The sequence below is a fragment of the Rhinolophus sinicus genome, linkage group LG05, assembly GCF_036562045.2.
Source record: "Rhinolophus sinicus isolate RSC01 linkage group LG05, ASM3656204v1, whole genome shotgun sequence".
Classification (NCBI taxonomy): Eukaryota; Metazoa; Chordata; class Mammalia; order Chiroptera; family Rhinolophidae; genus Rhinolophus; species Rhinolophus sinicus.
The window spans coordinates 15,770,700-15,798,398 of record NC_133755.1 but is presented as its reverse complement, the minus strand read 5'-3'; the positions used below and the strand labels follow the sequence as shown (position 1 = coordinate 15,798,398).

Genomic DNA, 27,699 nt, shown 5'->3' with positions numbered 1-27,699 from the left:
ACTAGAACCAATAAGTAGATAACAGAAAGAAGTAGACCTCTGGACCACCACTACTAATACAGCAGAAGAGAGATGGACTAAAGAAAACTAAAGGTCCATTACAAATCTCAGATTCTGTTTCCCTATTCCTTATCCTTAATATGAGATCTTTGTTCTCTAAACAAATTATATCCTTGATTTTAACTGTATGTTAATCATTTAACATTTTATATGCATATTCCCATAAAAGAAATGTAACAAACTATGGCCCAACTGGCAGGCTTATTTTACAAAGCTGTACTACAACATTAATTACAATGGAGTAACATTTTATTGGCTTTTATCTTTCCCAAATTCAATCTAATCCTCACCTCCACACCAGTCTCCCAAATATGGACAATGAGACTACACTGAAGGATCACCCTGCTTTCTGAGCAAGTGAGCAGGTCATCAGAACCAGACAGACTTAAAGAAAACTAGGTCCTTTTTTCCCCCATAAAAAGGGTGTGAAGAGGTTTCTCACTGTAGTTTGGATTTACATTTCTCTGATAGTTGTTATTTCATACTCTTAATATTGTTTTTTGGAGGTCGGAAGCTCTTCGTTTTGATGAAGTCCAATTTATCAGTTTTTCTTTAATACGAAGTCTGACAATTAAGTTTGCGAACTTGCATCCATGCGTTGCGTTTACATTTGCAGCACTGTACAAACAGCTCGGTACGGTTTCATAACCTTTGTATATCAGTGTCTCACAGCTGTATTCATGTCAACGTGTGGCGGTGTCTTGTTGAGTGGCGTTCATTGTTGCGTGTTTTTGGGTGCCCTCGCAAGAATGTCTGACTTGAATTAGAGCAACGAACAAACATTACATTTCTTGTTAAACTTGGCAAAAGTGGAAGTGAAATCAGGGACATATTAGTCCAAATTTATGGGGATAATGCCATGAAGAAAACAGCTGTGTAGAAATGGATTAAACGTTCTACTGAGGGGAGAGAACGTGACACTGATGAAGAGAGGCCAGTAATGAGCAGAACTGATGAAAACATTGCAAAAATTCATCGAATTGTGCATCAAAATCATCAGCTGACTGTGAGAAGCATAGTAGACCAAGTAAACATCGCTAGAGAAACAGAAAAATCTTTTTTTTCTTTTAATGGGGAATATTGTGGAACAGTATGTTTCTCCAGGGCCCATCAGCTCCAAGTCGTCGTCCTTCAATCCAGTTTGGAGGGTGCAGCTCAGCTCCAAGTCCAGTTGCCGTTCCCAATCTTAGTTGAAGGGGGTGCAGCCCTCCATCCACGGGGGAACCAAACCGGCAAACCTGTTGTCAAGAGCCTGCGCTCAAACCAACTGAGCCATCCAGACGCCCCAGGAAAATGTTAACTGAAAATCTTGGCATAAGAAAGGTGTGTGCGACAATAGTCCCAAAGGACCTCACCAATGAATAAAAGGAGAGTCGAAGTCCACCAAGACCTCCTGGAGAGGCAAGACGATGTTTTGGACTGTGTTACCACTGGTGATGAAACATGGATGTACCAATACGTCCCTGAAACAAAGCATCAAAGTGCACAATGGAAGTCAACCAATTCTCTACGACTAAAAAAGTTCCATCAGTCCAAATCAAGAGTCAAAAAGATGTTGCTAACCTTTTTTGACATCAGAGGCATTATTCATTATGAATTTATACCAACTGGACAAACAGTTAACCAAGTTTATTATCTGGAATTGCTGAAAAGGCTGCATGGAATAGTTAGACGAAAATGACCTGAACTTTTCACCAACAATTCATGGCTCTTGCATCACGACAATGCACCAGCTCACACAGCACTGTCTGTGAGGGAGTTTTTAGTCAGTAAACAAGTAACTGCATTGGAACACCCTCCCTACTCACCTGATCTGGCCCCCAATGACTTCTTTCTTTACCCAAAGATAAAGGAAATATTGAAAGGAAGACATCTGATGACATTCAGGATATCCAGGGGAATATGACAACAGCTCTGATAGCCATTCCAGAAAAAGAGTCCAAAATTGCTTTGAAGGGTGAACTAGACGCTGGCGTCGGTGCATAGCTTCCCAAGGGGAGTACTTCAAAGATGACCATAGTGATATTCAGCAATGGGTATGTAGCACTTTTTCTAGGATGAGTTCACGAACTTAATTGTCACACCTCATATGTAGATCATGTTTTTTGTATTCTAAGAAATCTTTGCCTAACCCATGATCACAAAAGTTTTATACTACGATTTTTTTCTAGAAGTGTTCAAAGTTTTAGGTTTTAATTTAGTTCCATGATTTGGAGTTAATATTTTTTAATGTGGTACAAAGTCTGGATCAAAGTCCAGTTTTTTAAATGTGGATATCCAATTGTTCCAGCATCATTTGTCGAAAAAGATACCTTTGTTAAAAATCAATTTAATGTATGCATATGGATCTATTCCTGGCCTCTCACAGAGAGTATACTATAAAAAGTACAAATTCAGTCTGCCAAGGTTCCCAGAGCCATTGCAGCGAGGACCATGTTGCTTCTGAATATCCTTGCACACCAGTACACCACGGGTTGGCAAAACCACACTAGGCAAAGAACTTGCATGAAGATCAGGACTGAAATACATTAATGTGGATGATTTACCGGATATCACGGAGTCTGGCAAGATGGCTTCTCCCAAGAGCATGCCGAAAGATGCACAAATCCTGAAGGATATGGGGATTACAGAATATGGGCCAAGATTTATAAATCAAATGTTGGAGTTTGTCTTCCAATATGTGACCACAATTCTAGATGATGCAAAAATTTATTCAAGACATGCTAAGAAAGCTACTGTTAAAACAGATGATATGCAATAAGCAATCCAGTGTCATACTGACCAGTCTTTCACCTCTCCTCTCCCAAGAGACTTTTTTATTAGATATTGTAAGGCAAAGAAACAAAACACCTCTGCCATTGATCAAGCCATATTCAGGCCCTAGACTGTCACCTGACAGATACTGCTTGACTGCTCCAAACTATAGATTTAAGTCTTAACAAAAAAAAGGCACCCCCTTCTGTGGGAAGAATAACAGTTCTACTACCAAGTATTGGTTTGGTTACTAGCAGACCAAGTACTCCCACACTTGGCACACCAAACCCACAAACCATGTCTCTTTCAACTAATGTAGGGACTCCAATGTCCCTCATGGGGCAAAGCTTTACAGTACTGATGCCTACTTCACACTCCCCAGGTGTAAAAGCATCAATTCCTGCCACATCAGCAGCTCAGAATGTTCTGATTAATCCATCATTAACTGGGTCCAAAAACATTCTTATTACCACCAATATGGTGTTAACACAAAATACTGCCAATGAATCACCAAATGCATTGAAAAGAAAACATGAAGACGATGAAGATGATGATGATGACGATGATGACGGTGATATAATTTGTGTACTAGTCTTGGTGTACACAACTTGTATACTTGGTCTTGAATCTGTTGTATTGAGATTAAACATGCATGCTGGATGTTTTCAAGTTGTGTTTTAGAAACTTAAATAGTACTTAATGAGCAGATACAGTTACCATACTTTTCAACGGAGACATTAGGTTTTCTTTAATAGGATTCATAATGGCTTTTCATCAGCCTTCAAGTGTGAAAAATAAACTTGTAATTCATCAATTTGAAACAAAAAAGTACAAACTGAAATCCCTACAAGAGCCAAAGTAACATGAATGGGACAAATTTAAGCCAATAGGAAGAAGTGGGTTCTACATTTTACCAAACAGAATACAGGCTATCCTAAAAGTATTCAAATTCAACAGATAATCAAAACACTATGCAGTCTAAACAAAATGGTGTATGTGTGGTTGAGGGGAATGTATAGAAAAAAATCACTGGTATATAAAGGTATATTTAAAAATGATAAAAAACTGGATAGAAAGAAGAGAGTACATCGGAAAAAAGGTTAAAGGCAGTTTTATAGCAAAGAGTGAAACAGTAGGAATAACAAAGAAAGGGAGAAAGATGACACTAACAGGTAGGTAAACAGAGGTCAGATACCAGACTGAGAACTAAGAGGTTAGGCCAAGTTAAAAAGAAAAAAACAAAAGTGTATCTCTACTAATATAATTATTACTAACATTACACAAGGATGGCCATTAGTCTGGCTCAGTTAACAATAGTGACAAGCAATGTTTTTGCATTCACAGCTGAATGACGTTTTGTCTTAGTTCAGCTGGTTAGAGCGTGGTGCTGGTAGCACCAAGGTTGCTGGTTCAATCCCTGCATGGGCCACTGTGAGCTGCGCCCTCCTTAAAAGAAAAAAACAAAAAAGAAAGGAAAAACCTATTCATAAAGAGAAAAAACGTAGTTCACAGATCAGGGTCTACTTCACTTGTGCCTTTACAACATGTAGAGCAAGGCTGTCTATTCACCACCAAGCACAGCACCAGTTCATAGATAGTAAGGGTAACACTCAAACAACCCAGGGGGTAACTGGTTACCGGCTGGCTGAGCTGCTCTGGCTATTCTTCAGTGACAGAACGAAGAACGAAGAATCATTTCCTTCTTGAGGGAGATACACTGAGAGTTTCTGTTTGTTGTTTGTTTTTGTCTTTTTTGTTTGTAATTCCTGATCCAATGAATTAAAGAATAGTTATTTGCTTTGGAAAAACACAAAAAAAATTCTGAATAAAATGATAAATCCAGGGTGTAACTTTCAGAAGCCCACCAAAATATTAATAGCTTTTGCCTAGGGACAGGACTTATATATGGTTAGTTACTTGCTTATTTCACTTGCTCTGTGCTTTTTTCTTCCTTCTACTTTCAAATATTTCCCCTATTTTCCAAAATATTTCATTTTTCTTTCGTAATTCAAGGGGACAAAAACAAACAAGCAAGAAAGCAAGATAGCCTTCCTCCAAGTAATATAACATGAATCACCTTTAGTATCAAAATACCAAAGGAGAAATAAATTTAACAAAGGCTGCCAAAATACATGTCCCCAAAATAAATTATGCCTAAGTGTACCTTTAATCATTTAAAACCTTCACAGGCAACATGTTTTTAATCATTTTTTTTTAAATAAAAGATAAGCTCTTTGTCAATGCTAAACTAGATTTGACAGCTATAATTTATTCCGATGCCCAGAATTTGAGAAATGTCGAGATGATAAGCTCCCTTACTTCTGGCTCACAACCTGTACCATTTCTGCCTTTAGTTGAACTATGAATAGTTAATATAATTATTAGTTCTGCAGATTCACCTGACACTCATTCTAAACTTAACCATATTTACTCTTTTATTAAATGACCATAGATGTTTTTTCAATGTCAAAATCTTAAATTGGTGGAGCCACTGTGGAAAAGAGTATGGAAGGTCCTCAAAAAATTAAGAAGAGCTACCTTACGACCCAGCAATTCCACTCCTGGGTATTTATCCAAAGAAATCCAAAACACTAATTCGAAAAGATTTATGGACCCCTATTTTCACTGCAGTGCTATTTACAACAGCCAAGATATGGAAACAACCAAAATGCCCATCAACAGATGATTAGATAAAGAAATTGTGGTACATATATACAATGGAATATTACCTTGCCATAAAAAATAATGAAATATTACCATTTGAGACAACATGGACGGACCTAGAAGGCACTATGCTTAGTGAAATAAGACTGAGAAAGACAAATGCCATATGACCTCACTTATACGTGGAATCTAAGGGACAAAATAAACAAATAAAACAGAAACAGACCCATAGATACAGAGAACAAACAGATGGTTACTAGGTGGGAGGGGGATTGGAGGCCAGGTGAGAAAGGTGAAGAGATTAAGAAGTACACATTGATAGTCTCAGGACCCTTATGGGGATGTAAAGTACAGTACAGGGAATATAGTCAACAGTACTGTAAAAACTATGTATATTGACAGGTTGGTAGTAGACTTATTGGAGGGAATCACCTGATAAATTATATAAATGTCTAACCACTACGTTGCACACCTGAAACTAATATAAAATAATATTGAATGTCAACCATAATTTTAAAAAACAGTAATGGGGATGTGTAGTGCAGCATGGAGAATATAGTCAATAACGTTCTAATAACTATGTACAGTGTCAGGGGGTAGACTTGTTGGGGTTATCATTTTGTGAGTTATGTAAATGTCACTATGCTGTTCTATACACCTGAAACTAATAAAAAAAAAAAAATCTAAGCCATAAATAATTCTCTACTTATGTTTACATTTTATTATCCAGTATCCTATACTAATTTTATTAATCTGTTAGTATTATTTATTTTAAATCACAATTACCAGAGACTAGAATCTTGTTTACTTTATTTGCTCCACATAGAGGTCAATAAAATAAAACACAGGTAATGAAGACTATTACCAATGCTTATGTGACTATGTTATCGTGTTTCCCCGAAAATAAGACCTAGCCAGACAATCAGCTCTAATGTGTCTTTTGGGGCAAAAATTAATATAAAACCCGGTCTTATAGTAAAATAATATAAAATATACTATATATTTTTAAATAATTAAAATAATATATGTTAAAATAATATATTATATATTATATGATAATATATTATATATTAAATTATTGTATTATATATTAAAATAATTATTTTAATACATTATATATTAAAACAATATAAAATATTTATAGTAAAATAAGACCGGGTCTTATATTAATTTTTGCCCCAAAAGATGCATTAGAGCTGACTGTCCAGCTAGGTCTTATTTTTGGGGAAACACGGTATTGCCAAGAAATTAAAATGTGCTATTTTCAACTAAACTGGTCAAATGAATTATGGGTGGCTTTATACCAGAATAAGTTAGTCCCAGACCCTGAGTCACACAGTTCCAGGAGCCCATTCATTAGATAGTGCGTATAAATGTTTCCTTGCACATACCAAGTACTCCTAGAGCTGGCCAGAGAAATTGCTGGGCCTAACTGCTTACAATCTACAACTAACCATCTCTGAGAGTGTCCAGGAAGAAGCTGAAAGCCCTTCTGCCACAGATGCTGAGGGCTCTACTCCGATAAGAGGTTGGACTGTATGATCAATAAACTTCCACCTAATTCTCACATTCTATGATAAGTGCAAAAGTTAGTATGGCTTTGGTAAACAAATTCCATTTAAGACCAACAAAATACTCATTAACAGGGAGTCAGAGGTGAAATTAATGAAGTGGCAGAAAATCACATACTGATAAAAATATTAAGTGAGGTGAACATGAAGGTCTTGCTGAATTGTCTATTTAGACGATGATAAGGTTTATCTCTACTGCAAAAAGAACTGGAATCTATCTCATGCCATATAGAAAAACTAAAATGGATCAAAGACCTTAATGTAAGTGCTAAAATTGTAAAACTCTTAGAAAAGAAACAGGCATCAATTTTTATGACCTGGATTAGGCACGGAGTTCTTAGTCATGACACCAGATAAATTGGACTTCACCAAAATTTAAAACTTTTGTGTCTCAAAGGACACCATCAAGAAAGTAAAACTACAATCCACATGATGGGAGAATATATTTACAAATTATATATCCGATACCGGACTTATACCCAGAATATATATTTTAAAAACTCTTAAAATTTAATAGTAAAAAGACTAATAACCAAATTTAATGGGCAACAGATTTGAGTAGACATTTCTCTAAGAAATATGTGCAAATGACCAATAAATATACAAAAAGATGCTCAACATCTTAGTCATTAAGGAGATGCAAATAAAGCTGCCTCTTCATACGATGATGGGTAGAATCAAAGTCACATAATAACAAGTATTTGCAAAGATATGCAGAAATTAGAACCCTCATACAGTGCTGCTAGGAATGGAAAATGGTGCACCACTTTGGAAAACAGTTTCGTAGTTCCTCAAAATGTTAACCACAGTTACCATATGACCCAGAAATTCCACTCCAAGGTATCTAACCAAAAGAAAGGAAAACATACGTCCATGCAAAAACTTGTACATGAAAGCTGACAGCAGCATTATTCATGATAGTCAAAAACGTCCATCAACAGTTGAATAGATAAAAAAAATGCATATATCCATACAACAGAATATTTTTTGGCCATAAAAAGAAATGAAGTACTGACACATCCTACAAAATGAATGAACCTTGAAAACATTAGGCAAAGTGAAAGAAGCCAGACTCAAACGGTCACATATTATATGATTCCACAGAATTTCTTTTTGAGGTAATGAAATAGCCTGGTATTAGTGATTGTAGTTGTATAACTTTGTGAATATATTAAAAGCCACTGAACTGCATCGTCTAAAAAGGTGATTTTATGACTATATGAATTGTATCTCAATAAAAATAATAATAAATAAAAATAAATGAGAAATCTTTCTTGGAAATAACACAATGAAATCCTAGGTATTTCACCATAGTAAATATAATATGGCAACAGAAGAACTGCAAGAAGTGTAATAGCAAGAAAATGTATCCAGGTGAAGCCCTGGGGCTTTCTGACAAACGTATTACGAAGGTTTAACAAAAACAAGGCTCAGATTCCTACACTACGCATGTCTGCACTGGGCAGACAGCAATCATCCATCACAACACCCTCTGCCATTAAGCTGGACATGGTCACAGGCCCTAACACAGTTCTCCTTGTACTCATTACCAGTGTAAACGAATTGCTGAAGGTTATAAATTGATAAATTGCTGAAGGTGAGACATAAAGGTACTAACTTTACACCCGTTTCTTTCTTAGTCTATCACGCATGCAAATATTAGTGATCACTTTAATAGTTTCATTAATTATAAAATACTTCAGACATACCAAAAAAGGCACTGAAAATAATTTTAACATATATAATACACCCACTGTCCAGATAAAGAAATATAACATTACAAATTCAATTAACACTCCCCCTACTTTTAATACTTATCTTTTTAGAAAAAGACTATACTCTTGCTGTCAGTTAAAAACATGTACTAAGTCTCCATATATGGCCCATGAAGTATAACAAAGATATCACTATTCACCCACAGACTCTTAAGTAACCGCTGACATGTGACATTTATCACACGTAAAATTTCTATCACTGTCAATTTTAACAAGAGAAGGAAACTCTCCACCTGTCAATAGCAATAGCAATGGAAACAGAAGTTAGAAAATGACCAGAGAGTTCTTTCCATCCAAACTTTTCACTGTCACTTAGCCAAAGGCAAGGGCCTCCACTATCTACCTTTCCTTGTGCATTGTCAGCCCAGCACACTTCTCATTTTAACATCTATAATATTTTCAAGGCACTTTCAGACACAAATTCTCATTTACCATACAAGATAGATAAGGTAGCTATATTTATACACTTTCCCACAGATTTGGGAGAACGTAGCAATTAAGAGCACAAGATTGGAAGCAAGCAAGGCTTGAATCCCTGCTCCACTACTTCCCAGCCAGCAAATTGCAACATAAAGGTGCCTGGGCTTACAGGGTAGTTAGGAGGATTCTATTACACAATGTATATGAGGCACTTAGCACGGAACCTGGTGTAAAATAAGCACTAAATGAACAGCTGCTGCTATTGTTGTTGTTGCTGCTGTTAATTATGTAAGATCAAACAGCTCTTAAACAAGGCAGTGAAGACTGAAACCTAGGTCTTCTTTGATTCCACACAGAACTGCTTCATTCTCAAATGGTCACCAAGAGTCCTACCTGCACAGAGCAGCAGACTCTACCATTTCAAGAAATGCTTCCCCATTCTCATCTCGACACCATGGTGATCACTTCAGGATTTTAAGAATCAAAAGCCAATAGCAATACCAACTATTGCTATAGCTGCTAACGTCACAAAAAGACACGTAGGCACCGTATTTGTCTCCTAATACCGTCTATAGCCTTCTGTCTCCCCCCCAATTAAACTCTAATCAAGCTTCTGTATCAAACTACCAATTTACAGGGAATATAGAGGGTAGAGAAACTTGTTAAACTAAACTGAAAGTGAGACTGCAAGAAATTCTACAGGACGAAACCAGGTTATTTAACAGATAAATTGCAAGGGAACAAAATGAGAAGAATGAATCTACGAATTAAAAAAATACTTAAAAGACATTTCGATCAGTCCTGATATCAAAAAAAATTTTTCAGTCTCCCCCCTCCAAAACAAAGGCAATAGCATCAGCACTGTGTACATCTGCTTGGGGAGAGACTACAGATAGAACCAGAATATTCGGGAATATTTTAGGCTTTGGGACACTTCCTTTTTTCCCTTGTAAATCAATAAATTAGTATTCTGGATTCTAAAAGAAAGACACTAACACAAATAGCCTTTACTCTGCCTGTGCTACATCTGTGATAAAAGTCCTATTCTGAAGAGTACTTTTAAAGACTAAGGGTTTACAAGTTCTTAAAATGATCCTCCTCCCCCTCCCAAAAAAATCTACAAGAGACAGCCGGAGCATGCAGCACTATACACAACAGCCAAGACATAGAAACAACTGAAATGCCCGTCGGTGGACAATTGGATTAGGAAACTGGTACATTTACACAATGGAGTATTACGCAGCCATAAAGAAGGAAATCTTACCATTTGCAACAACATGGATGGACCTAGAGAACATTATGCTAAGTGAAAGAAGTCAGAGAGAGAAAGACAAATACCATATGATCTCACTTATATGTGGAATCTAAAGAAAAGAATAAATGAATGAACTAATCAGAAATAGTCTCAGAGACATAGAGGAAAAACTGAGGGTTGCTAGATGGGAGGGGGGATGGGGATAAGGGGAAGGTGAAGGGATTATAAAGCACAGTCAGTATCCACAAGATGGCCACGGGATTATGAAAATCAATTCGGGGAATGTAATCAATAATGTTGTAAAGATTTTGTAGGGTATCCGATGGACACTTGTCCCATTAGGGAGACCACCTCAGGGATGATGTGGATACCTGATCACTGCACTGTACACCTGAAGCTGAAGCTGAACAATAATGGATGTCAACTACAAGTTTATATATAGATATATATACACACACATATATAGTTACAAGAAGCGGAGTACAGCATTAGGAATGGAGACAGTGGAAATGTAACGGCTGTGTGCGATGTCAGAGGGGTAGTGGATGGGGAGAGGGGGTTGTCACAGTGTGAGGGATATAAATGATAAATGTCTAACTATTACATTGTTTTATGAACCTGAAACTAATAAAAAAATGTTTTAAAAAGAAAAGATGCATTAGGGGGAAAAAAAGAGAGAGATAGCTGGAGCAAAGGTCAAGGGAAAAAACAAACAACAAGTCAAGAAGAGACACTTTTGTAATTAAAGCTTAAAATAAAACTGACACCCTTAACAGAATCAGCTGTCAAAAGTAACCTCCCCAGAAGTAACCCATCCTATGATAAGATTTGAGGTATCAATGAAAATTATAGTACTTCCCTAGCAAGAAGCAGCCAACTTAAGGTAAATTAAATGAAAATTAAACTGAAATCTTAACATGGGCACATGCTATAATGAAGACTACTTGTTTATTTCCATATTATTCTAAAAAGGATTTGAGACAGCTCACAGAGTGTATTAGAATTAAAAAGAAAAATATGATGAGATTGGGGCAAAGAGAAAATGAGGGATGAAAATAAGATGAAGTCAGACGTAAATTTACCCCACAAGCTATATGCCACAAGGTCCGATACAGTTGTAAGGGAAGGGCTGCACATTTGACTCTGAGCTCCCTTGCAAAGACAGAAATACCACAGGTTACAAGAGTCATGACGACTATGTAATACAAACAAACCAGCAGGTCAAAGGAAACACAGCTTTTCCTGGTACCAAGATCTGGAAAAAAAATTACTACATGGGTTCTAATAATAACGGTGATAAAAACAATAGCAGTCTGAATTGTACACTTAAAAATGGTTAAGATGGTGGGGCAGCCAGATGGCTCACTTGGTTAGAGCGCGAGCTCTGAACAACAGGGTTGCCAGTTCAATTCCCACATGGACCAGTGAGCTGTGCCCTCCACAACTAGATTGAAGACAATGAGCTGCCACTGAGCTTCCGGAGGGGCAGCCGGATGGCTCAGTTGCGAGCTCTCAACAACAAGGTCGCCGGTTCAATTCCCACATGGGATGGTGGGCTGCGCCCCCTGCAACTAAGATTGAAAACGGCAACTGGACTTGGAGCTGAGCTGCACCCTCCACAACTAGATTGAAGGACAATGACTTGGAGCTGATGAGCCCTGGAAAAACACACTGTTCCCCAATATTCCCCAATAAAATTTATTTAAAAAAAATTTTTTAAATGGTTAAGATGGCAAATTTTGTTATGTGTATCTTACTAAAGTTCTAAGAAATGGGGGAAGAAAGCAACAGCAGCTCATTTTCATTGCACTTGTCCTGGGTCAAGTATGTTCTAAGTATTTTGTATGTTTAAAGTCACAAAATTCTTAAAACAACATGGTAGAGGTAGGTACAATTATCATCCCCATTTTATAGCTGAGAAAACTGAGGCACCAAAAGGTTAAGTAATACACAATTAGGAATCAGCAGCGCCAGGATTCAAGCCCAGAAAATCTGGCTCCAGAGCCCATACTCCTAACCATTACACAATCCCTCATCCATAAAACAGTGTCTCCCATTGGGCAAAAGCACTTGCCTTCATCTAAAAGTGCATTTGTCCATCAACTATTAGCTCATTTTGTATTCAGTCTTAGTCTGCAGATCAGCTGCTAACAGTAACAGTAGAACAGTAGTAGCAGCAGTTACAACAGCATCGACAAGGGCACTGAGATCAAGGAGATAATATCCTCACAAGAATTCTACAATAAGAGGAGTGGTGAATTTTATAAAGCTGTTTGTTTTAATGGCCCTCAATAAAGGCTGATTGCATTACACCAAATAACAATTCTGTAAAAGTAATTCTACCCCAGTCTAAAACAGTGCAATCAAAATACAGAACTCTCTGGTATTCTGGCTTGATCCGAGTAAAACTGTTTCTAGAGCAATGTACTGAATGTGTTTATTTCAGCAATTCTCAAAGAGCACTGTTTCTGACTACTACTAGGTGTTTAATAAGAATTTGGAAGCAAAGTAAGTGGATACATACTTGCTAGAATGAAGCTGTTCTATATTGACAACTACATGTAGACTATATACGTTTACAGTCCATCAAGTGCAGAACCCGGTTAATGTCCCTTTATGAAAACTGGGGAACCTAACCACTAAAGATGTCTAAGTATGGAGCCAACCTACCTCTCCATGGAGGTGAGTCAAGAAAGCATTTTCTTATAAGGCCATAATTTCCCCCTGAAAGTGGTTCTGATTCTACACCAATAAACAAACTGCCAATTGAGTTCCAAAGTGCTAGACTATTCAATATAGTCACAATGATTTTGACCGGGAAAATTCTCAAAACATGAGCTTCCCAACATTTATCTCAGCCATAAAATTACCTCAATTAAGCATCCAAAGAGCATCCAACTGAGACATGTACCTCTGAGCTAACTAAATGAATTGGGCAGCTACATAAAGTTATTAGAATATAAACCAATTAAATGTCCAGGGATATCTGTTAAAAAATATATGTTGTGGATTTTGGATTTGGAATAGTAGATATCTCATATCTTTCTCTTTGAAATAACTAGGGAGCAGAGTCAGGTGGCCACCAAGCCCATTCCTAGTTAGTATAAACACAACTACATCATAAGCATATATGGCTAGGAAGCAATAAAAAAGACAAGCATTCCACAAGGAAAGCAAACAAATATGAATAAGACTTGGGGAGGGAATCCAATACACAATAAACACCTGATAAGATAATCGCCTTTACCAATAGTCAGGGAACTGCAAATTACAACAATGGAATGAGCCTGTCCCTCATCCAACATCTATTTTTCGATCTCCAGGAACAGATCTGAACCTGCTTTGATCATATGGCCATCCTGCAGCACTGACTGTGCCCAAAGATGGTGAATGATGACAGACCGAGCATGGATCACACGCCTGTCCCTTGGCCAAGAGCACACTCTCACCTGAAATGGGGGAGGGCACACTAGACAGCCTAAATTAATAGCTACCACATAATTCACTACACAGACTTTCACCTTTTAATTCTATATACTACTTCCATTTCTTTGAATTTGTTATTAGAATATAGTCATGTATTATGTATATGGTTTATTTTTTAATTTTCAAAGGAGAAAATTATTGGAATGCAGTCAAAAAGAAAGCCTAAGTTCTAAACAGTTGAGGGTTGATGACTACAGAAATAAAACTGGGGAAAGAATAAGTCTCGTGTATAAATAAGGATCTGGGCTTCCTGGTCCTGCAAACTTGGCCAGCACTGTAACCACCACCCAGGAGTCCAGTCCTTATCAAACCAAACATTAAAAGACAAGTGAAAACTGGAGAGAGCAGATTTTATTTAACAATATGTTGATGAGGGAGGAAGAAGACCTCCAGGAACCTAAGAAGAAATTTGATGAAATCCTCAGACAGCAAAAGGTCTCCAACAGTATCGGAAAGTACCTTCATACTCTCCCTCACTTTTCTCACCCCATAATCTTACCAGCCAAATAATATTTGTAGAAAAGCTCTGGATTAGTTTTACTGAAGCCAATCACTTTACACCTGTTTCAAATATCTAAAGACGGGAGGGAGGACTGGGGGGTTGGGGGACAAGATGAAGGGATCAGTAAATATAAGTTGGCAGTCACAAAATAGTCATGAGGATGTGAAATACAGTATGGGGAACATAATCAATAATGTTGTAAAGATTATGTAGGGTGCCAGACGGGTACTAGACTATCAGGGGGATTACCTCATAGATTGTGTAGATGCCGGACCACTGCACTGGACACCTGAAGCTCAAGTAGAATGATGCTGAATGTCATATTCAATTATATAATATATATATAGTCAATTATGTGTGTGTGTGTGTGTGTGTGTGTGTGTGTGCATACACATATAGTCACAGGATGTAAAGTACAGCATAGGGAATATAGTCAATGGAATTGTAACAGCTATATATGATGTCAGAGGGGTAGTAGACTAGGGGGATTACAACTTTGTGAGGGGTGTAAATGTCTAATCATTATGTTGTTTTGTACACCTGAAACTAATATAAAAAACACAATAAATTTTTTAAAAAGATGGTAGCAAAACCATCTAAACTAAAACAATTTATATAAATACTAACCCCTAGAGACATTAGTAAAATTTCTCCTTTAATTGTCCCACGCACTACCATTTAGCGCTACAAGTTCTTTTTCACAAATAAATTTAGTAATAAAAATCCCATTTAGACTGACACACAAAACCAACTCCCCTTTATTTCACTGATTCCAGGCAGGCCCTACTGATTCTGATAGTCATCCCTCTAAAGAAAGCAATTCTGCTTTGGTGAGGCAAAGACAGGTACAGCTCACCCAGTACTCCTGTTCTTACCAGCCTTTCCTAACCCCGTAAGCAGTGCCCTGACTATATCGGGCTATAAGAGGAAGTGAGGTGGGTCACTTCCAAAGGCACAGTAACCACAGAGGCTCCACGTTCCAGGCAGTGCACCAAATGCACTTTATTATTTTCACACATAGAACCCTTTTATCAAGTTCATGGGACTAGGCTATAAGCATCACTCCAAATCCTACAAATCTAATTCAAATCCCACTTCCTCCAGGAAGCCTACCCAGACCATGCTAGGCTCCAAGGCATGATCAGTAACACACTTATGTATGTATACTGTGGATAAAGCACCGTAACAGCACTGTGGTATTGGCACATAACTAGTAGTATAATAAATAGCCTCTACCTTCTATAATGTACAATGTGGTCGGTGGAAAAAGACACATGCAAAAACAGAAACAAGTATACATGATAAATAAATTTCAAGTGAGTACTAAAAATAGTAAATGCTAGAGGAGTTTCCACATATCTCAGTTAGCAACTAACCTAGTTATATACTCCCATATGACATCTTTTATATTATTTTTAAATTCATGTATGATTGAAAGCAAATGAGACTGATTATGGCGGTTATAATCTCCTTGAAAGGCAGAAACCCTAAGATATAACTTCACGGTGCCCCATATTACCATTCAAACACAAGTATTTAATAAAAATTTCTTTTATGGAGAAGAATGTATGAAAAATTTAAACGTGCAATAGTCTTCAAGACGTCTGGAATGTGTGTGCAGCATGGCTAAGAAGAGAGAAGAAGGAACCCAAGTTTTCCTGTCCTCCATGGCAGGTGGACTTCTCTACTGGAGAATAACAAGTCACCAGGCTTCCCCAAACTTGAACCAAGTCCTTAACAGCCAACCTCTTATGCTGTAGGACTACACGTTCTCCAAGCAATAGCTGATTTCCAACTCAATTTCCCAAATACCCTGAAAAGGGGAAAGAGAATCCCTAGATGTTATGTATAAGTATTCCGGGCACACATACAAAAAAGGTCTATTTCTCCACATTAATAAGTAGCATTATGATTTAATCAATATGACTTGCCAATTTAATTCTACACATGTAAGACATTGCAGAGGACAAAATATAAGACATATATTTCGCCACTCTCATACCCTGATTTGGGAGATAGGATACATGAAAACAAAAAATTCCGCACACTGCAAGGTAGTATAAAGTATCAAACGAATAATAAGGAAAATAAAAATTAAGAATTCACAAAAGGAAGAGATTTGTATCAAATTTTAGTCAGAACTCTTAAAAAGCAAGGTGGAATCTGAGCTGAGCATTAAAGAACAGGTAGAATTTCAGGAAGTATAAACTAGGATAAAGGAGAACATTCTAGGGAAAGGAATATATAAAGGGGTGGAAACAGGCCCAAGGAATGTTTAGGGGACAGTAAACTGACAATTTTATTTTGAACAGCTTATTGGGGGAGACGAGTGGGAAATGAGACAAGAAAAGCAGATTGGTGCCAGACATTGGAGAGCTTTAAATGCCAGGCTAAGGAACAACTTTATCTTGACAGTAATGAGGAGCCATTGAAGGTTTTTAAGCAAAGTAACGCAATGAAAGTAAAAATTACAATGATCATTCCAAAACAAAATTTAGGACAAACTGAAGAAGGAACTCCCTGGGGACACTGAGACCACTTTGGATACTATTGCAGTAAGTAGGCTAAATTAGAATGATGGGGGGGGGGGGAACGGGACGGAGCAAACCCAAGGAGCTGAGAGAAACTGAAAACTGTTTTTTTAGCATATGTCAAATCAGACCCTAAGACTCTAGAAAGCTGAGATTCAGATGCTAGAAAGAGGTTAAAAGCACAGCAACTGTGAATTCCAGCCTACCCAGCAGGGTCTCCCTATACTTGAATTGATACCAGGCTCTTCTATACACATATGCATTCCAATCTTCACACTCATACAAAAGGTACAGTCTTTTTTATTGGGGTTTGGGGGAGCAGAGGTGGGAAATGATATGTAAATGATATATAGCAGAGGTGGGAAATGATATATAAAATCGGCCAGGTAGTTATGCAACAAATAGAGCTCAAACATCTGTAAAGGCCAAAGGCATTGCAATCACATCTATTGCCAAATGGAAAAGCAGACTGCAAATCCAGGCATCCTGCAGGCTTGAGTAATGACATCAGATACATCCATTAAACTTGGCAAGAGGGTAGGACTGGATGAATGGAGTTATTGAGGTCCCAATCTTTAACAACAGAGTTTCTTAACCTTTGGGAGGTCATGGACCCTTTTGGGAATTTGGTAATAGCTACAGACACTTTCCCCAGAGAAATGCATTGACTCACAAAATTTTACTTATAATTTCAGAGTGTTCACAAACTCCCTAAAGCATATCTAGAGACTCTTAGTCCATTCTTAGTGAAGAACCCTTACTATAAAACAGTCATAACCATTTTTATTCTATACCCCACAGTTAAAAAGTTTTTGAATAGGAAGCCATATATGTATATTTATTTATAATTTACATACATTGCACACCAGACCAATATATTACGTACCTTATAAAGCATGGGCAAAAATGAAATTTTAAAATATTTATTATAATAAAATAAACAATTTTTAAACATTTCTTTTACTTATTGATGACATAGCTTTGTACTCTACCTAATACCTATTAGAAAGTTATTATACCACTATTTTTGGTGAGAGTAATGTGATAGAACATGCTTTGTGATTTTCTAATTTTGTTTTCACATTTTGTAATACAGCAACTTGAAAGTCTAGTTCTAAATTCAGTTCATTTTTATAATAAATAACTATTTAATTTTATTTTAATGGTGATCATAGCCAAAAAACGGGCTTCACAAAGATGAGTAAAACCAAAGGGACGACTTGCGTCACTTGTTGCACTGAATAAAACATAACATTCAATTTTCGATCCCATTCACCATTTATGCAAATACTTTTGCTAAAATTCAACTAGTGCATTTCTACATTTCTTCATTACAATCAGTTGTTCTCACTACCAACTAATCAGATGGTATTGCTTTTCATATTTTCAGCAAATGGGATCATAACTAAAATTTCTCCTTTACAAGGTTTTTATACAGGTTAGAAAATTTTGTTTCCAAGTTCGAATATAAATACGTGTGTGTGTGTGTGTGTGTGTGTGTGTGTGTATGAACATTCTTAAAGTTAACACATTATTTTCAGCAGTTAAATCCAATAATGATGGATATAGTTCCAAATATCCATTTTCAATAACCTCTCTCCATAACACTGAATTTTATTTTGTTTTTGAAGGTAGTTACTTTTTAAGTCACTGTTAAGAACTTACCATCATCCCAGAGAGACAGAGACAGATTAAGTAAGTAGGTCTATTCTTCATAAGTACCTGATAGAAAAGGGTAAAGGCAGTCAAATACATGGTGATCGAAGGAGAACTGACTGAGTGGTGAACATGCAATGCAATGGATAGATGATGTATTATAGAACTGTACACTTGAAACCTGTATAATTTAACTAACAGACATCACCTCAATAAATTTAATAAAAACAAATATCTACTAGGTAGCATACTCCCCACATCCGCTTGTCACAGAAAATGTCAGCAAATTGAGACGTGTGTTTTTGTGAAAAACAAATGAGTAAGTCATCTTTAAGTTAGACAATTCTTAAGTCCTTTGCCTCAAGATGACCAGTTAACTTCTATGAAATACTATACAAAAGATATCCATGGTGACTCCCTACTGCAATACAAAATATGTTAAAAGTCTACTATCTAAAATATTGATTCCAAAAATCCAATTACCCACGCCCCTATAAACTGTAAAACCTCACAAGAGACTGAAGGTAAAGAAACTTCCTTACAGACCTCAAATATTTCTCCCATTACCCAGATGACTTTATGTAAAGCCTACTGTAAAGGCCACTGCTCTAAATGCGCCTGGGCTCCCAAGGGCAAAGTTCTCATCAGTGCCTTCCAACTCATTTCCCTTGCATGCTATCAAAGTTTAAAGGAATTATCTTTAAAGGTACTCTAATTATATTGTATCCATCTCTGAATTACTACCAGTTTGGCAAAAGACACAAATTGTATCCATCTCTGTATTACTACCAGTTTGGTAGCAACACATTCCGTGATACCAGTTGTCTTCGACACTGTTCCCTCAGTATAATGTGGGCCAGCGGTTCAGTCAAATAATAGACCGGGTGGAACAAGGTCCAAGACTCTTCATGACATAGCCTGCTTTAAATCCTTTTTGGAACATGGCAGGGCATAAATAAATCAGTAAAATAATTCATGAACTATATTGAGAGCCAGGGACTTTCAACCCGCATGACCAACCTCACTTACACCATAATATACTCGTATATTTATATAAGGAGATGTTTTCACACTTTTAAAAAACAAGTCCACTGCATCTTCTTAAGAATGCCAAATGATAATACACTGTTTAAAAAAAATAGCTACTGCTTTAAAAAAAAAAAAAGTATAAGCCAGGGGAAAAGATTTTGTAATAACTTCTATCAAAAAAACAGTCTGTTCTCAAATATACATAATAATTAGTGAATAAGTTCCCAGTGTGGTAAGCCTTACATACAGGATCATTTCAAAAACTATGAAAATATAAAATTGGGGGTGTAAAAACTGTCAAAAAAAGATCCACATAAATTTGGAAAACTGACATTTCTCATTTTCATTCGGATCTACATACTTCACTGTGGCCGCCACCTCCCTCCATTAAAATCCTTCAGTGTCTTTCTACTGCACCTAGAATGTCTGGTTCCCTCCCCCACTTCAGCAGGTGTCACAATCCTCCCTGCACTTTCCCCCTTCATTACTCCCTAAATAACCCCAAGCTTTTCTTTCCTTTCATCTTTGCTATTTAATCTTCCTGAATAGACGGCTCTCCTCACCCTCACTCATGTAGAAATCATCCCCTGCCTTCAACGTTCTCGTCCACAACCAAGCCCTCCGTGAAACTTGGCCTGATCTCCCTCAAAGGAAAAGAATTGCTCCCTTTTTCTGAATCTTCAAAGTACTGTTTCAGTACCGCTCTCATACCGTAGCACTCATCACATTCAATTAGTATTACAGGTTATTTGTATGTTCGTCTTATCACCTCTCTTGGGTCATAATCTCCTTAAAAACAGGATCTATATCTTATCATTTAACTCCCCTATCTTTTAACAACACAGCACCTTGAACAAAGTAAGTACTCATATAACTATGTCTTGAATGAATGATTGAGTGACTACTTAGAAATTCAATTACAGACTTCCTGTATTATCTGAAATGGAGAGTTACAACTTAATTTGCAGAACAAGTAACTTTTCCCTTGTTTCCTCCAAACTTACTAAAGTAAAGCCAGTATTACACATACAGGTACCTTCAAAAAGGAAGGACATTTCATCCTTCAACTATCTGGCCAAATATGGTATGTTATCTTTATATAAACATACATATGTTCACAATAGCATTATCTTCTGTTAATTGAATCTATGCTTGATAATAAAGCATGTAAATATTTTAACCATACAGGCAAACCAAAATTGTAAGATGTAATACATTAAAGCTATCAGAGTAAGAGCAACCATTCAAAATACAAGTAGAAACAGAGAATGACCAAGCAATTTATTCCAAATGGAAAAAAAACAAACAAAACTCTAAACTTCAAATACTAACAAAACTTGAGAGGCAGTATTTTATTGCTAAGAATCCAAAACCAACCATTCAAAGATAAGCTTACCTAGACAGAAGCACCAAAGAATCAACATTACTAAAGTACAAAGGTGAGATCAGAAAGAGCACAAAAATCTTAAAGTGACACTTTCATTAAGTAACTGGTACATATGGTTCCTGGGTCATCAGAAAGCAGTGAGACTGTAGGAGTTGCCCTGCAACTCTACAAAACAGAAAGAGTCCAGAAAGGAAAAAAGGGGCTACAGTGTGGTCAAGTGTGGCAAACATGCTTGGAGAGAAGCCAATTTAAAGGTGTACTTGTGATTTCAGGTCAAAAGACCTGGACTCAAGTGTCATCCCTAACACCTACAAGCTGTGCAATCTTACACCAGTCATTTAACCTCCCTGAGCCTTGTTTCCTTGTTTTTAAAATGTAATATGCAGAGCAAGCACAGTACCCGAGTCCAGTGTCTCAGAGACAGCACTCAATAAGAATTTGCTGACTCGGAATGAGGGCCCTATAAGAAAGGCAGACATTTCTCTCCAGGAGCCGTTTTATTTCCTTAATTAATTCCTTATTACAATATTTCAGTCAATTTTTGGCCAAAAAATGAAAATACTCCTTTCCTCCCAGCTTATACATTACTCAAAATCTCACTAGAATTCTTAAAATTTTAAATCTCTTTGTAATAACCTTCAAATACGAAAAATAACTCTCATAAAGAAGCCTAGAAGCCAAATACCTGGGTTCTTGCCCAAATAATGCCACTACATACATGACCCATGAAAATGACTACATATGTCTGGCTTTAATCTTCTCATCTGTAATATTAGGGAGGTTGTCCTAACTTATCATTAAAGACACTTTACTCCAAATGTTGTAGTTCACATCAACTCAAGGATTTCTCGATCTAATTAGGAAAACCAATTCGACATCCACTAAAAAGAGAGTTTCATTCAAAAAGAAAAAAAGAAGACAGGAAGGAAGAAGTATATAGAACAAACTGAGTAACTGATCCTAAAGGAGTGATAAAAATCAAGCTTTCTAGAAAACATATCAGCTTTGACTCTGTGTTTGAAGGTCAAGAGATAAAGGAAAAGGAAATACAATTTAAATAAAGAAAATGAAACATGTAAAATCAAAGAAGATATCTACAGGTGATTATAATACTTTCTTCACTTGTGTAGCTCTTTACGGTTTACAAAGCATTTCTGCATATGCCATCGGCAGCAAATTTTCTGGAATGAGAAACCAGAAGAACAGTTTAAATGATTTATTTGATAAATTTGTCCACAGTGTCTCCACTAAAAACAATAACATCAAAAAACATTTTAGAAAGAAATTTTTTCAGCATTACCATGTAGGATGAATTAGAGACGTGCAGGCAAGCAGGCAAGCAGCTATAAACCTACAAATCATAAAATTTTAGCACAAGAAGAAATGTAAAATCAGACCAATATGCTCATTTTATGATAAAGAAACTCAGGCCTACAAAGTTGAGGTGACATTCATTACCCCACGTGCAAAATGACAGGAGCACTATATCGATAGGAGTCCGGAATAAAGGGGGAAATCCAAGAAATTGCAAAAGAAAGAATCAGAGAATTTGGTGATGGACTAGATAGTGATGTGCTTAAGTTACGGAAATGTAAGTATTAAAGTCTTAACTATGTACCAATCATTATGCTAAACATATCATGTTACTTAATATAGTAAGTTAACTTAAAGATCACAACAATATGAGGGTCAGTGCATTATTCCAATTTTAAACATGAAAACCTAAGGTTTAATGTGGTTAAATTACTGCCCAAGGTTATACGCATATCTACTAAGTATCTGGAAGATCAGGACACGATCCCCTCTATCTGAAGTCAAACCTCTACTTCCAAAAGAAGCTTTAAAATTGCTTCAAAACTACACAAAAATGAAATATCACTATGGAAACACTGGATAGTCCAGGGTTATTAGAATTCTGGTGTAGACTCCTGTTAATAGGTGTATTTCACCTCTGTGCTTGCACCTATTGTTACCAGTCTGGTCTGTCATTTCCCAGTGCGGCAGGTCCAAGACTTCTCAGTAAAGCCAAACTTCCCCGCCCTCCACACTGAAATATACCCATAGGGAGTGATTGTATCAAAACATATCAAAGATTGAGGGTGACTACACGGAGTGATTTCAAGTCTCCACAGCTCCTTGGGTGACTATAGCTTCTGTTTTGGCATAAGCCATTTATCTTTGAAATAGGAAAACTACATTAAGCTCTTCTAAAAGCCTGTCACTTCAAGAAGCCTCAAAAATACTGTGCTGCAGATGGGCGTACGGGGGAGGAAACAGGGATACAACAACCCACTCTACTTGTACTTCTAGAATTGGACTTACATGTTGTTGTCAGTGTTTTGTAATAATTTCTCTTGTTCAACCACGTATCCTGCATAAAGTGTCATTTCTAGACTCTATATTAACCCAAATACTGTGTACCCATGAAAACTTTGCCCAGAACTAAACGACAGGAAAAAAACCTGTACCTCCTTCTTAAACTAAACAACCAAGAATGGTACCTGGTTGCACTCAGGCCATTTTATGATCTCGACTCCTATGTTGAGAGAAAGGCACAAAGTCTAACTGAAATATAAAGAAGGGAAAAGGAAGGCTTGAAAGGAATAGACCTTACCTCTTATGGTAAGAAAAAAGGTCAGAGACCACGAGGCCTATCCTCAGTGACCAGTGACCAAGGGCTAAGCTACTGGTTAACCTGGGACAGAAGCAATAAAGAAATCCTTCCCTAATGCCTAGTCTGTCCAAGTATGTATGAAAGCTGTACGAGGTGGGGAGAAATTTGAACAGTTCTGCAGACCAGACTAGATATAATGCTCTGTCATTCAACTCCTGAAACACATGTATTTCATCCAATCCCACACTCCCTCCATGCCTGATATTTGCAGGGAATGTAAAAAGGAGCCCACTACATGTTTTTGGACTTCTGCCATGAAAGTAGTGGATGGCCCTCTGAGAATTCCTGTGCATTATCAGATGCAGAAGGCAAAAATCACTGCCAAGACAACACTGAGCATCCTGGGGATCTCCTGCACCCCACGACATGGGGGGTTCTAACTGATGGTGTGTACTTGTACTGACCTCCCACACTTGCTGTAAAATGAAGGCTACATTAGGCCATATGGTTTAAAGCCAACAACTCCGTAAGATATGCAACATATTCAAACAATGTGGAGCCCGTGGAGGATGGGGGGAAAAGACAAACTAAAGTAAGGAACAGACGTAGTAGTTAAGAGAAGGTATGTGAAATTGAAGTGTTCTTAAAAACCAATTATAAATCACATTCTGAGATACGTCCAACAGTGAAAAGATTTTCAAGGACTGTCCAATATCCTATCCTCTCTTCCCTTTCAGCACCTCTACACCACCCTCATCACTTGCTCAACATTTAGTCCTGGTGAAGACCGATCACTAGATTAGCAGGATCTAGAGTACATGCAGAGAACATTCCATCCTGGGAACATCTTTAAATTATTTAGGCTTGTTTACTACCCTTCCCTATAGAGCAAAAGCATGAAATTTTGCCAGCGCTTTCACAATACGTACCAGTCAGCAAGCGAGCAACCCAATCCTCTACCCACCAAAAGACTACCACATAAATAGAAAACAGGAAATTCAACAAAAATTAAAGTTTGACCCTAGACTCCCTCTACACTTAAATGTCTTAAGTAGTAGCAGTATCTTTATATCACACCCACTTCGCGCTACCCTTACAGCTTCCTGGCATAAGCAAATTCTTGGGATTATACAAACTGTTGCTTCTGTTTCAAGCCTAGATTTCTAGAAATGAAACTCTGGAATTGAGGGAGAAAGAAAAACAAATATTGGCAGAAATAGGGAGGAAAATGCATTGTCTATATAATCCCAGTTTAAGTGGAACAATCACCATTAGCTCCATCAGGCACTTTTTCCAATAAAACCACTTACCCAAAAATGCAGATCTATAAAGTATGCCCTTGGCTTAAACCACACAAAAAGCAGTTTAACAGACACAATCCTACAGATGTTCTCAGAAAGAAATGAGAGACAGATTAACTATAAATTATTTAAAATTCAAGTTTTGCACCTTAAAAACCAAACTTTATTGTGAGTTAAATAAATGAAATAAAATAGTTGTGCAAAATGTCTACAAAAATCAAACCAAACACCTATTCTTATAAGCGGCACCCCTGAATTTTCTCTTCAAACCACAGATTCTCTATTCAGTCCCCCTTTTTGATCCACTGTTCCCAAAGCATCAAGTCTGAATAAGAAATGGAGGGAAAACATTTTAGACACTAGTTCGTAAAACCAAATTATATCTTTCCACAAAGTACAGGAGATAAAATAGAAACACTTCCAACTGAATCTAGTTTATAACAAATAGTTCAAAGAATGCCCATTTATTAAGCTGAATCACACCCCAGTGCTACCTTTAACCCAAAACTATTTCTAGTTGAAGAGCCAAAAGATCCAAGCAAATGCTTTCTTTTCACATTATTCTCAACATGAAGAAATCTGACCCCCTTCCTACTACATCATAGCTTCTGTGAAATAAGCTGTGAGGCCCCTTTGGCCAACATTTTTTTTTTTTTTTTTTTTTTTGAGACAAACCTCCAACCAATTCCAGAAGAGGAGACACACCTCAAACAAATTTAACCCTTGAAATCCATTCCTTCATGAGTCAAATATAATCTAGGCTTCCGCACAGCAATTTCTTACACAGACACTTGAAGATTTCTTAATCGCTGAAGTGTAAGCCTCAGCCCTTACAAATCATCGCCACAGAGATTACTCTGGGCATCCACAGAGGGTGCTGGGACTGCTATTCACTCAAGAACCCTTCATTCGCCATCCTCACACTCGACATTAAAAATTCACCGTCTCAAAAGAAAAAATGTCACCTTCTTCACAAGGACACCTGCCTCTTCAACGCCTCTACAATGAATGAGGAGAACCAAGCACAAAGGCTAAAAGAGCTTCATCTTAAAGTTTTCCTCCCCACCAAACTCTGCAGCCACAGCACCGTGCAGCCACTGTCCTTGTTACATACACATACACACACACACACACACACACACACACACACACACACACAGGCTTTATTGTTAAACCCTCCGTCTCCCTCTAACACTGTCAGCCCAGGCAGCGCCTAGCCCATGGGAATGACTGCTTAAAATACATACATACATACATACATACATATACATACGTACATACATACATTTTAAAAAAAAAGGAAGAAACCAAAGCTGGGTAGTAAGGACTAGGGACCCTGGTGTCCGGTTTCTCCATTTTTCTTCCAAGAGACTAGGGAACGGCTCCAGTTCTGTCGCTGACCATTAACCTATCCCTCCTCCCAATCGTGCAATCAACATGTTTGCTCCCTTTCCTAGGTCCTTTCAACAGAATCCTGGGAAGGGGACCAAAACCCTATCCCTAACAGCAAAATCTCACTCCGAAATCCCCTGTCGGGAGAAGAAGAAAAACAAACAAAAAACAAACAAAAAAAACAGTGCGCCGGGGTAAAAAGAAGCGCCGTCGAAGACTGCGCTTACGGAAAGGCACGCCATCGTCATCCCCATTTCACAGCCCAGGCAGGCGAGACTCGGAGAGGTTAACCCGCCGGCCAAGGTCACCGCGCTCGCCGGAGCCGAGGGGCGCCCGCACCGACTTCCGGCTCCCCCTCTCGGCGGCGGGGAACACCAGCGGGCTCGGGGCGCCGCTCCCCACGCCGGGCCGGCGGCCGCGAGCCTCGCGCACCCTCCGCGGATGCTCGCCCTGTCCGCGCTAACTAGGGCAACTGGGAAAGGGAGCAGAGAAGTCGCTGCTGCAGCGATTTCCCTCCGCGGGCGCAGCCCCCAGCTGGTGCCCGTGACAGCTGCGACCTCCGCCCCCTCCAGCCGCGCGAGGCCAGGGAGAACTCGGGGAAAGTGGGAGGGGGAACGGAACCTAGAGAAAGGAGAGCAGGGGGCGGAGGGGCGCCAGCTGCTCCCCGCCCCCTAGGGCCTCGGCGGCCGCACGGCTCGTGACAGCTGCACCCACCAGGAGGCTCGGCGCCCGCCGCCCGCCACTCACCTGCCGCCGCCGCCGCCTCTGGGCCGCGCTGACGGGCGCCGCGCTCGCCCGCAATCGTGGCTGCACCGCCGCGGCCTCCGCCGCTCCTCGGGCCGGGAGCCCGCCGCCTCCGCGGCTCTCCGGCCCCCTCCTCCGGAGTAGGGGTCCCCCCGCAGGGGGATGCAAAACGGACCCGGCGCAGCCTCCGCTCGAAGGAGCAGCAGGGAAAAAGGCGGCCGAGGCGCTCGAGGCCGCGGTCCAGCCGTCTGAGGGGAGGGCTGGGCGAATCGCGTCAGACTCCCGCTCGCCTGGCCTGAAGAACAGGCATTTCAGCCGCTCTCCGCGGCCGCCATGTTCTCCTCCTCCGCCGCCGCCGCTGCCGCCGCCGCCGCCGCCCCCCACTGGCGGCCCCGCCCTCTCCACCGCCCCGCCCGCTCGCCGCCGCCGCCCCGCCCCGTCCGCCGCGCTGCCCTTGCGCTCTTCGGCCCCGCGGGGCCGCCGCGACCTGGTGCCTGCGAGCTCCGACGGAGCGCCCGGGGCAGCGCGCTCCCCACCTGCTGGGCGGCGGAGCGAGGA

General features: G+C 38.8%; 1 protein-coding gene and 1 pseudogene across 1 annotated transcript in view; one reads left to right on the top strand and one right to left on the bottom strand.

Moving 5' to 3' along the window:
- The window catches only part of NCOA1 (nuclear receptor coactivator 1), a 214,645-nt gene extending 187,701 nt beyond the window's left edge, over positions 1–26,944 (bottom strand). The window contains exon 1 of the mRNA XM_019712751.2: positions 26,625–26,944. The gene's annotated coding sequence lies outside the window, so the exon portion shown is untranslated. The remainder of the gene's footprint in view (positions 1–26,624) is intronic.
- On the top strand, positions 654–26,860 carry LOC109435112 (transcription initiation factor TFIID subunit 9; annotated as a pseudogene).
- Positions 26,945–27,699: the final 755 nt, after the last annotated feature.